This window comes from Salvelinus namaycush, chromosome 2 (genome assembly GCF_016432855.1).
Source record: "Salvelinus namaycush isolate Seneca chromosome 2, SaNama_1.0, whole genome shotgun sequence".
Lineage (NCBI taxonomy): Eukaryota > Metazoa > Chordata > Actinopteri > Salmoniformes > Salmonidae > Salvelinus > Salvelinus namaycush.
Window position 1 is genome coordinate 30,512,908 of NC_052308.1, and position 12,830 is coordinate 30,525,737.

The following is a 12,830-nucleotide window of genomic DNA, read 5'->3' on the forward strand; positions in this document are numbered from 1 at the left end:
ATGTTTTATAAACCACTCTCAGTGAACTCATCAAGAAATTGCCTATTAGCAAGATTAACCAATCAAATATCTTTGCTTTCTGCAAATTGTGAACTTTTTTTATTGTATGTTTATTTGTATGTGATGTTGACTCTAAATTAAATTCCCATGAGAATTTACCTTAATTTCTGATTTAGTTCTTGTATCTAAAAATCAATATTGGAGGTACCATGCCTCCTAGCGGGTCACTTGCATAATGTACACATCGTTCTGGCGAGTAATGGGTCTTCACCATAGATATTGGTCGTTACTAGTTACCACAGCCACAAAGTCATACCCTATTTACCCTATCACAGAGAAATCTGAAAATAAAGTCAATCATTGGTTACAAAGGGATTTATCTCTGAATGGTAGAATATTGCTCACAAAGGCTGAGGGTATTTCCAGGCTCACTTATGCTGCATGCCGAAAATCAGATAAGCAAGAACATCGATAAGATGCTTTTTAATCTTGTATGGAAGAACAGGACACATTATATCAAGACATCTGTGATTATGAAGAGGATGGTCTCAATTTTCTTGATTTTCCCACTTTGAATAGCACTCAAGATTAATTGGATTAAGCAATTCCTGAAGAATCCTAGCTGTATATGGAATTGTATCTCTCTGTATGTTTTTTCTTATTTAGGTGGCCTCAAAATGTTCCTAATGTGTAATTACAATATTGAAAAAATCCCGACTAATTCATCTAATTTCCATAACAATCCCTTTTAGCATGGTCTTTGAGCTACAAGCACAATTTTTCTCCATATAGATATTTTATCTGGAACAATAGATTTAGGCATTTTATACAAAGGCAAGTCCTTGTTTTTTGAGAAATGGTTCCAAAACAATCTCCTATTGGTGAGTCAACTGTTTGTTCAATGATAAAGGTGTTTTCTTTTATTATGCCAAATTGTTTAGCTTTTCATAAGATACTGATAACTCCAAAGGAATTTACTGTAGTTTTTTATGCAATCCCCTCTGTAGTTATTGTACTTTTTAAGGATGTAGCCAAATCTATGCCCTCTTCTTTACCATCTCTTGATCGAGCTGACTCACCAGCAGGCAAGATATGTTTCTCTCCTACTGTTTTTAACAACGTTAGGAAAATACGCACCTTATTTTAATGTAATATTGTTTCAGTCCCATATGTCATGTCTTTCTGGAATGGGCTTTTAGGAAATATTCATAAAAAAAATGTTTGGTCTCTCTTTTAACTAATAAGATGACATACGTTTCATATAAATGAATCCACAAGTGCTACCCTACTAAACATGATCTTGAAAAGTTAGAAAAATACATGAATATTTATTATTATTATTTGGTTTTACAAAGTAAAGCAAAGTCTATGCAAAGCCTTTCTTTTTAATCCAAGTCATTGTTATTTTAGCTAAATTCCATATTCACAAATGTAAATGTATGCGTCAAAAGCCTCTGTTTGTTATTTCTGAGAATGAAATTGAACAATATATAAACACAATTTCTTCTTTCATAACATAAAAGAAATAAAAACTTTGAATGAAGGTTTTTATATAATGTATTGTCTTTATTCCCTTGACTGTTTGTAATGTGTGTATACTCTGTTGTAGACTCTGTTTGTTTTTCTATATTATATATTTGGAATTGCTTTACAATAAACAAAATAAAATAAACCTGCCTATTTCTAAGATGTATTTGATTTGATTTTGATTTGATTTGATATCTTCTTAAACTGTGATTTTAAACCTTAACCACACTTCTAACCCTATGCTTACCCCTATCCTTAAATGAAAAAATAATGTTTTCATAAATTTTTACGATATAAATTAACTGCGCTATGTAGTGAAATCGACGTAATGACGTTCCATGTATACGGAAGTTGGGTGCATGAAGCAGAAATCTCTCTAACTAGCTGTAGTCAGATATGTTCAAACCAGCCACCAGAAAAGACCAATGGCACTAAAATTGCTACAGATTTTAACTGTCCGTATCTTTGATTATGCCCCTTTTCACGGTGCACTTTCAGGAGAAACCTCATCATAGAGGTAAGGAGTAAGGAGGAGGACTAGTTAACTGTTAGCTGCAAGATGAGTTCCCAAGATGTGCTGAAGAATGCCTCTACTCTCGCATCATACAATGTCTTGCCTAAGGTAATGTAGTTATTATATTTAGATATGATGTCAAACAAATTGTTGCACTTGATGACAGCTAGCTAGTGTTCTTGCTGAAATTCCTTATATCCACTCGCTCAGAGTAATGTGTGGAGGACAGTTTTAAGTGCGTTGTAGAAGAAAGATCCGGGTGGTGTAGTTACTTTTTCTGAATGCATAGATTGTGTAGCAGTTGTTGATTTGATTCGTGTGTGTGTGAGTTGCCCTGAGGCATTGAGTCGTAAAATATTAAAGTGGCAGAAAGACATCTACAGAGCAATCTCGATTCCACAGTTCACTGATTACATTTGATATATTTTGTATATCTATCTGTGTGTGACTGAATATGCTCCTGATGATTTTTAGGTCATGTTTCGTGCACTCACCTTTCTGCTAAACATGTTCACGCTGCGCTTTGTGTCCAAAGAGCTGATTGGCGTGGTTAACGTCAGGTAAGGCTGGTTTACTACACCTGGGGTGTATTCATTACTCGGATTCCGTTGCAAAACTTTTGGCAAGGGAAACTGTTTATTCCAAACAGAAAACATTTTACAACGAAAGCGAGAGTTTCTATAGGACAAATTTCAGGTAGGTCCCTCCCCGTTTAGTTTGTTTGCTCTTTTTGCTTCCATTGGTTTCTTAAACAGTTACCATGATGAATACACTCCTGCTGCAGTATGAGCTGCTGTGAACCTGCAGTGAAACAAATACTAACACCACATACTGTGTGTGTGTGTGTGTGTGTGTGTGTGTGTGTGTGTGTGTGTGTGTGTGTGTGTGTGTGTGTGTGTGTGTGTGTGTGTGTGTGTGTGTGTGTGTGTGTGTGTGTGTGTGTGTGTGTGTGTGTGTGTGTGCGCTCGCACAGGTTGACACTGCAGTATTTCATGCTGGTCTTCTTGTCCAGAGAAGCCTTCAGGAGAGCCTGTTTGTGTGAGATTAGACCATGTTGAGAAAGTACCATCAACCATAAATGGGGGAAAAGCTGTGTTTGAGGCTACCGGAGCCAAAGAAGAGGTTGTTTGAAACCCAAAGTGGCGCCTAAATTGATTCCAGATCTTCAATGTTGTTTTGACACATATCTTTTTGGTGAAGGAGGAGTAAGGGCCTGTAACGGAGGAGTGAGCGAGGGAAGACAATGATGCCAGTATAGACGAGGCAGCCTCCATCTCTAGCCAAATTGGGGGTGTGAATATCTCTCTGCTCTGCAACCAGTAGTGAATGATCCTAAGGTTAGCGGCCCAATAATAGATTCTGAAATCCGGTAGAGCTAGACCGCCGTCTGGTTTGGGCCTCTGCAAAAGCTGTTTTCGCATCCTGGGGGGCTTTTTGTCCCATATAAAGGGTAGTATTAGGCCGTCGATCTTTTTGAAAAATGTATTGGGAAGAAAAATCGGAAGGCACTGATAGAGATATAAGAATTTTGGGAGAGTATTCATTTTAACATAATTAATTATTGCGACTAAGGAGAGTTGTAGCAAAGACCAGTGTTCCAAATCGTCCTTAGTACGGGTTAAAAGAGGAGCAAAGTTGGCTTGAAAAAGGTTTTCAAATCTGATTGTGACATGTACCCCGATATAAATAAAACTACTGTGAGCAATTTTAAATGGCAAGTTATGTAAAGGGTCATTTTTTGCGGCCATATTCAGCGGCATCAATTCGCTTTTACTGAGATTCAGTTTATACCCTGATAAGTGACCGAAGGATGTGAAAGTGGCAAGGGCAGCAGGAACAGAGACAGAAAGGTTGGATGTGTATAATAATAAATCATCTGCATATAAAGACAGTTTGTGTTCGTGTCCGTATCTGACTATACCTTTGATGAGGGGGTTGGAGCGAAGTGTTATTGCAAGTGGTTCTATGGCGAGGGCAAACAGTAATGGACTTAAAGGGCAACCCTGGAGTGTCGATCGTTGCAAAGGGAAGCAGTCTGACTGAGTGTTATTAGTCCTGACAGAGGCTTGAGGGGATAAGTACAGAAGTCTTATCCAAGCCATGAATTTAGAGCCAAAGCCGAATTTATTTAGAGTGTAAAAAGGTATTTCCATTCCACCCGATCAAACGCTTTCTCCGCATCCAGAGATATAATGGCTTCAGAGGTATTGACGACAGAAGGATTATATATAATATTAAATAATCTTCGAAGATTGAAGAATGAGTGTCTATTTTTAATAAAACCTGTTTGATCCGGTGAGATAATTGATGGGAGGACTGTTTCCAGAAGCGTTGCCAGAAGTTTGGCTAGAATTTTATAGTCAACATTTAGCAGGCTAATTGGACGGTATGATGCATATATGGGGCTTTGGTGAAAATACACACATCAATATAAATACAAGCAGAAAGAACAACATGGTCATAGAAAACAAGCACATTCATCAGTAATAAGGTCCTCAATTAGCCTTTTGAATTGTCCTAGAGGCACCAAAACATCACATTTAAGAACATTTTGAAGATTGATCCACAAATAATGTGCAAGAAAACTAAAAGGATAGGTGCAGAGGGTGTAGTCAGGGAAAGAGGATAGGTGCAGAGGGTGTAGTCAGGGAAAGAGGATAGGTGCAGAGGGTGTAGTCAGGGAAAGAGGATAGGTGCAGAGGGTGTAGTCAGGGAAAGAGGATAGGTGCAGAGGGTGTAGTCAGGGAAAGAGGATAGGTGCAGAGGGTGTAGTCAGGGAAAGAGGATAGGTGCATAGGGTGTAGTCAGGGAAAGAGGATAGGTGCAGAGGGTGTAGTCAGGGAAAGAGGATAGGTGCAGAGGGTGTAGTCAGGGAAAGAGGATAGGTGCAGAGGGTGTAGTCAGGGAAAGAGGATAGGTGCAGAGGGTGTAGTCAGGGAAAGAGGATAGGTGCAGAGGGTGTAGTCAGGGAAAGAGGATAGGTGCAGAGGGTGTAGTCAGGGAAAGAGGATAGGTGCAGAGGGTGATGTCAGGGAAAGAGGATAGGTGCAGAGGGTGATGTCAGGGAAAGAGGATAGGTGCAGAGGGTGTAGTCTGACTAAGCTGTATTCAGTAGGATGTGTTGGTTACAAGGGAGTATGGTTAGAGGGTTGTGTGTACATAGAGGGTATGGTCATGAAGTAATATTAACTTTATAATAAGTCATATTTTGAGTAAATATTAATCTGTATAGATGAAAATGGTATTTCATGATGCAACCCTCATAAGTAACTGTGGAAGAGTGTCTACTAAGCTAACTGTTATTAACTGTCCTGTCCTTCGTAGCTGGTGTACACTATGTCTTCTTCGTCAAAGTCCTTGAGAGGGGACGGGATGTCATGCAGCAGAAACAGGTCAGAAAGCAGAGTCGGCCAATGAAATACCTGTCACTCATTTCACCATTTATAAAGTTGGCTATTACACACCTAATAGCTCATGCATGTGCATTGATGCTTATTGCTGATTGGTCTGCAGGAGAAGGTTGCCATAGCAGCTGAGGTTCTGGAGTGTCTGCTGAAGCTGGTGCTTGTGATTGGTCTGATCATCACAGTGTTTGGTTACGCCTACTCTCACCTGGTTCTAGACCTCTATGGGGAATCAGCAATGATTTGAATGATCCAATTCCTCAAGCTACTGTTTTTTTGTGAGTGTTTGTGTGTAATAATATGTGTGTTTATATTGAAGGGCCCAGTCTATTGTGATGCTACATCTCCTATGTACTCCTGCTAGCAATTAATGGAGTGACTGAGTGCTTTGTCTTCACTGCCATGAGCAAAGAAGAGGTCGACAGGTGAGAACACGCACGCACGCACGCACGCACGCACGCACGCACGCACGCACGCACGCACGCACGCACGCACGCACACACACACACACACACACACACACACACACACACAGAGTGTATCAAGTTGCTTAAGCTGCCCTCTTGTCTGTCCCCAGGTATAACCTGGTGATGTTGCCTCTGTCCATCTCCTTCCTGCTCCTGTCCTACATGCTGACATGGTGGGCAGGGGGCATTTGCTTCACATTTTACATTTACATTTAAGTCATTTAGCAGACGCTCTTATCCAGAGCGACTTACAAATTGGTGCATTCACCTTATGATATCCAGTGGAACAGCCACTTTACAATAGTGCATCTAAATCTTTTAAGGGGGGGGGGGGGGGGGGGGGGCTTAGAAGGATTACTTTATCCTATCCTAGGTATTCCTTAAAGAGGTGGGGTTTCAGGTGTCTCCGGAAGGTGGTGATTGACTCCGCTGACCTGGCGTCGTGAGGGAGTTTGTTCCACCATTGGGGTGCCAGAGCAGCGAACAGTTTTGACTGGGCTGAGCGGGAACTGTACTTCCTCAGAGGTAGGGAGGCGAGCAGGCCAGAGGTGGATGAACGCAGTGCCCTTGTTTGGGTGTAGGGCCTGATCAGAGCCTGAAGGTACGGAGGTGCCGTTCCCCTCACAGCTCCGTAGGCAAGCACCATGGTCTTGTAGCGGATGCGAGCTTCAACTGGAAGCCAGTGGAGAGAGCGGAGGAGCGGGGTGACGTGAGAGAACTTGGGAAGGTTGAACACCAGACGGGCTGCGGCGTTCTGGATGAGTTGTAGGGGTTTAATGGCACAGGCAGGGAGCCCAGCCAACAGCGAGTTGCAGTAATCCAGACGGGAGATGACAAGTGCCTGGATTAGGACCTGCGCCGCTTCCTGTGTGAGGCAGGGTCGTACTCTGCGAATGTTGTAGAGCATGAACCTACAGGAACGGGCCACCGCCTTGATGTTAGTTGAGAACGACAGGGTGTTGTCCAGGATCACGCCAAGGTTCTTAGCGCTCTGGGAGGAGGACACAATGGAGTTGTCAACCGTGATGGCGAGATCATGGAACGGGCACTCCTTCCCCGGGAGGAAGAGCAGCTCCGTCTTGCCGAGGTTCAGCTTGAGGTGGTGATCCGTCATCCACACTGATATGTCTGCCAGACATGCAGAGATGCGATTCGCCACCTGGTTATCAGAAGGGGGAAAGGAGAAGATTAATTGTGTGTCGTCTGCATAGCAATGATAGGAGAGACCATGTGAGGATATGACAGAGCCAAGTGACTTGGTGTATAGCGAGAATAGGAGAGGGCCTAGAACAGAGCCCTGGGGGACACCAGTGGTGAGAGCACGTGGTGCGGAGACAGATTCTCGCCACGCCACCTGGTAGGAGCGACCTGTCAGGTAGGACGCAATCCAAGCGTGGGCCGCGCCGGAGATGCCCAACTCGGAGAGGGTGGAGAGGAGGATCTGATGGTTCACAGTATCAAAGGCAGCCGATAGGTCTAGAAGGATGAGAGCAGAGGAGAGAGAGTTAGCTTTAGCAGTGCGGAGCGCCTCCGTGACACAGAGAAGAGCAGTCTCAGTTGAATGACTAGTCTTGAAACCTGACTGATTTGGATCAAGAAGGTCATTCTGAGAGAGATAGCAGGAGAGCTGGCCAAGGACGGCACGTTCAAGAGTTTTGGAGAGAAAAGAAAGAAGGGATACTGGTCTGTAGTTGTTGACATCGGAGGGATCGAGTGTAGGTTTTTTCAGAAGGGGTGCAACTCTCGCTCTCTTGAAGACGGAAGGGACGTAGCCAGCGGTCAAGGATGAGTTGATGAGCAAGGTGAGGTAAGGGAGAAGGTCTCCGGAAATGGTCTGGAGAAGAGAGGAGGGGATAGGGTCAAGCGGGCAGGTTGTTGGGCGGCTGGCCGTCACAAGACGCGAGATTTCATCTGGGGAGAGAGGGGAGAAAGAGGTCAAAGCACAGGGTAGGGCAGTGTGAGCAGAACCAGCGGTGTCGTTTGACTTAGCAAACGAGGATCGGATGTCGTCAACCTTCTTTTCAAAATGGTTGACGAAGTCATCCGCAGAGAGGGAGGGGGGGGGGGAGGAGGATTCAGGAGGGAGGAGAAGGTGGCAAAGAGCTTCCTAGGGTTATAGGCAGATGCTTGGAATTTAGAGTGGTAGAAAGTGGCTTTAGCAGCAGAGACAGAAGAGGAAAATGTAGAGAGGAGGGAGTGAAAGGATGCCAGGTCCGCAGGGAGGCGAGTTCTCCTCCATTTCCGCTCGGCTGCCCGGAGCCCTGTTCTGTGAGCTCGCAATGAGTCGTCGAGCCACGGAGCAGGAGGGGAGGACCGAGCCGGCCTGGAGGATAGGGGACATAGAGAGTCAAAGGATGCAGAAAGGGAGGAGAGGAGGGTTGAGGAGGCAGAATCAGGAGATAGGTTGGAGAAGGTTTGAGCAGAGGGAAGAGATGATAGGATGGAAGAGGAGAGAGTAGCGGGGGAGAGAGAGCGAAGGTTGGGACGGCGCGATACCATCCGAGTAGGGGCAGAGTGGGAAGTGTTGGATGAGAGCGAGAGGGAAAAGGATACAAGGTAGTGGTCGGAGACTTGGAGGGGAGTTGCAATGAGATTAGTGGAAGAACAGCATCTAGTAAAGATGAGGTCAAGCGTATTGCCTGCCTTGTGAGTAGGGGGGGAAGGTGAGAGGGTGAGGTCAAAAGAGGAGAGGAGTGGAAAGAGGGAGGCAGAGAGGAATGAGTCAAAGGTAGACGTGGGGAGGTTAAAGTCACCCAGAACTGTGAGAGGTGAGCCATCCTCAGGGAAGGAACTTATCAAGGCGTCAAGCTCATTGATGAACTCTCCAAGGGAACCTGGAGGGCGATGATTCTATGGTAACCCTAGCTTCACCCTAGCTAATTGTCTGAACATGGGCCTGCGTATCATCCCCTGCGCGGCTTGAGGCCCTCCTCTTTCGTGCTACTGGCTCTTGCTCTAAGCGCAGTCTTCCCCGCCCTCTCTGAGGTACCACACTATAACTGCTCTCCTCACTGCTTTGCTGTACACACCACATCCTGTATAAACCAACCAATCACATATCAGCCAATCACACTTCTGTCTTTCACAGATAGTAAAATGGTTATTGTGTCTATCTTACCACCATAGAAATGGGAGTTAGAACATAAACTATATGTCTATGCTTACCACATACTCAGAGATTATAGTGAGCCAGATTCTTATTTTTGTGTATTTCTTTACCATAGAATCAGATTCCTCTCACTCCCATCTGTCTGTACTCTGTTGTTTCAGGGTGTGTTCTGTTGTGATGGAGGATGGTTACTAAGTCTGGTTCACATCGCCGTGGGGCCCGGGTGTCTACTGAGTGTATTTGTCACCGTTCTTCTTACGAAGACAAAACATGTTCAATTTGTTAAGAATGAACTGTTATCTCGCTATGGGAAGAAACACAGCTAAACCTGCCCAGCAGAGGAAAGATAAGGACCTATATTAACTTGCCAGCTATAATGGCAGAGAGGAAAGGCGAGAGAGACAGAATGGCAGAGGATGGATAGAGCAGAAGACAGTGACTTGGAAGGGAATGTGGAAACAGCTGCAATCCTAAGTAACCCTGTCATGGACTGAGGGTGAATTCAGAATGAGTGGCTCACTGGCCAAAAACTGTTTAATTGTTCCTGAGTGTGTGTGAGTGTGTGTATTTGTGCGTGTGTATAGGTAACTGCCAAAATAAAGGTACCTTGGCATATATTCTACAAGTGTCTGGAACTCTATTGGAGGGATGTGACAAATGTTCCCTCTAAACTCTACACGGGTGCACAGCTCCCCGGGACTGCCGTACAGAAGAAATATCAGTCCGCGCAGAGAAGCACAAGGTTGAACTTCACTCAACTTTCTACAGTTTTCCCCCTTAACACTATCAAAAGGCCCCTTTACTGTGGGAAGTGTGATCGAATCAACACAATATTAGTCACTTTCAGTGCAACATCGTGAAACAAAATGAACTATGTAAGAATTAGTATGCAAGGAGCCTCCCACAGTTGCTAGCTGTGCCACTAGAGATCCTGGCTCAAGTCCAGGCTCTGTTGCAGCCGGCCGGGAGACCAATGAGGCGACGCACAATTGTCTCAGCTTCGTCCGGTGTAGGGGAGGGTTTGGCCGGCAGGGATGTCCTTGTTACATTGTGCTCTAGCGACTCCTGTGGCAGGCTGGGCGCATGCACACTGACACGGTCGCCAGGTGTACGGTGTTTCCTCCGACACATTGGTGTGGCTGGCTTCCGGGTTAAGCGGACATTGTGTCAAGAAGCAGTTGGGTCATGTTTCGGAGGATGCACGGCTCTCGACCTTTTCCTCTCCCGAGTCCGTATGGGAGTTGCAGCGATGAGACAAGACTGTAACTACCAATTGGATACCACAAAAAAGGGGTAAAAGTTCAACAAAAAATAATAATTAAATAAATGAGTATGCAATACTTTTTCTCAACCAGGTAGGCTAGTTGAGAACAAGTTCTCATTTGCAACTGCGACCTGGCCAAGATAAAGCAAAGCAGTTCAACACATACAACAACACAGAGTTACACATGGAATAAACAAACATACAGTCAATAATACAGTAAAAAAAAGTATATACAGTATGTGCAAATGAGGTAGGATAAGGGAGGTAGGCAATAAATAGGCCATGGTGGCGAAGTAATTACAATATAGCAATTAAACACTGGAGTGATAGATGTGCAGAAGATGAATGTGCAAGTAGAGATACCGGGGTGCAAAGGAGCAAGATAAATAAATAAATACAGTATGGGGATGAGGTAGTTGGATGGGCTATTTACAGATGGGCTATGTACAGGTGCAGTGATCTGTGAGCTGCTCTGACAGCTGGTGCTTAAAGCTAGTGAGGGTGATGAGTCTCCAGCTTCAGTGATTTTTGCAGTTCGTTTCAGTCATTGGCAGCAGAGAACTGGAAGGAAAGGTGGCCAAAGGAAGAATTGGCTTTGGGGGAGACCAGTGAGTGTCACGGCCGATGAAAGAACTGGACCAAAGCGCAGCGTAGTGAGCGTTCATTTTCCCTTTATTTAAAATGATGCCAACAAAAGAATAAACCATACAAAACGACCGTGAAGCATAAGGGCTATAGTGCCACAAACAAAGACAACTACCCACAACGAAAGGAGGGAAAAAGGGATACCTAAGTATGGTTCCCAATCAGAGACAACGATAGACAGCTGTCCCTGATTGAGAACCATACCCGGCCAAAACATAGAAACACAAAATCATAGAAAACAAAACATATAATGCCCACCCCAAATCACACCTTGACCAAACCAAATAGAGACATAAAAAGGCTCTCTAAGGTCAGGGCGTGACAGTGAGATATTCCTGCTGGAGCGCGTGCTACGGGTGGGTGCTGCTATGGTGACCAGTGAGCTGAGATAAAGCGGGGCTTTACCCCAATTTTGGATTGGAGATACTTAATGTGAGTCTGGAAGGAGAGTTTACAGTCTATCCAGACACCTAGGTATTTGTAGTTGTCCACATATTCTAAGTCAGAACCGTCCAGAGTAGTGATGCTGGATGGGCGGCCAGGAGCGGGCAGCGATCGGTTGAAGAGCATGCATTTAGTTTTACTTGCATTTAATTGGAGGCCACGGAAGGAGAGTTGTATGGCATTGAAGCCCGTCTGGAGGTTAGTTAACACAGTGTCCAAAGAAGGGCCAGAGATATACAGAATGGTGTCGTCTGCGTAGAGGTGGATCAGAGAATCACCAGCAGCAAGAGCGACATCATTGATGTATACAGAGAAGAGAGTCATCCCGAGAATTGAACCCTGTGGCACCCCCATAGAGACTATGGAGTACGACTAAGCCCGTACTCTACACAGACCGGTGCGGCATAACCAATCGGAACTGTAGTCGGCCTATATGCTTATGGACCTGTGCCATTCACTTTGAACTGGACTATTTACAGCATGAGCGGTCGTGAGCAATGCACTTGTTTTGAGATCAAAGTGAGAACTCCATGTAGCCACGTGTGCATATTTGTTCATATCCTTTGCTATGTAAGTTATTAGCCCAGTTATAGATCATTTGTAGTGGGCAATGGGGGAGTGATTGCTTCCTACAAGAGCTGAAAACGTGTACATTGTTAGACATCTTTGAAAAGTGAGTCAGGCAAAGAGCTTTTTTTTGTCTTAGTGGCAGTGTTGTATTTTGAGACAGGGTTGAATAAGCTAAGTAGCCAATAGGCAGAGAGTAGCATCATTTGTCTGATTATCTGTAATAATGGTATGGGAATAATAATGCATTTTATTTTGTAATGGGGTTTCTTGCATCAAACAACACATTTTCAGTGACCTTGTCTGAAGGACAAGTGGATAGACAGGTTAATGTCAAGTCCTGCATGTTTTTAAAAGTCTTGTAGACTGAATGACAGAACAGCAATTTCCATGTTCAAATGTTATGGTATGCATTTTATCCATTGTTTTTGATGGAAGGCAACTCTGATAGGCCTACAGTATGATCAAGTAGCCTACTTCACCACTGTCTGACACTGTAACTTAAAGCTGGTACAGCCTGTGTTCACAGCAAACATGCACTGGAAGTTGCACAGACCTGACATTTGATCAGTGGTAAAAACAAAAAAGGAGGGAACATTGGATGTGACCATATACTTCCACAAGAAGGTGGAAAACGCTGTGTCAGGCGCCGCTCCAGAATCTCCCATAAGTGTTCAATTGGGTTGAGATCTCATATACACACCCCCTTTTGAGACCCCTCTTTCAAAGTCACTGAGATCTGCTCTTTCAGCCATGGTAGCCAAAATAATCGTTAACTGGGCATTTTTATACATGACCCTAAGCATGATGGGATTGCTTATTTAACTCAGGAACCACACCTGTGTGGAAGCACCTGCTTTCAATATAATTTGCATACCTCATTTACTCA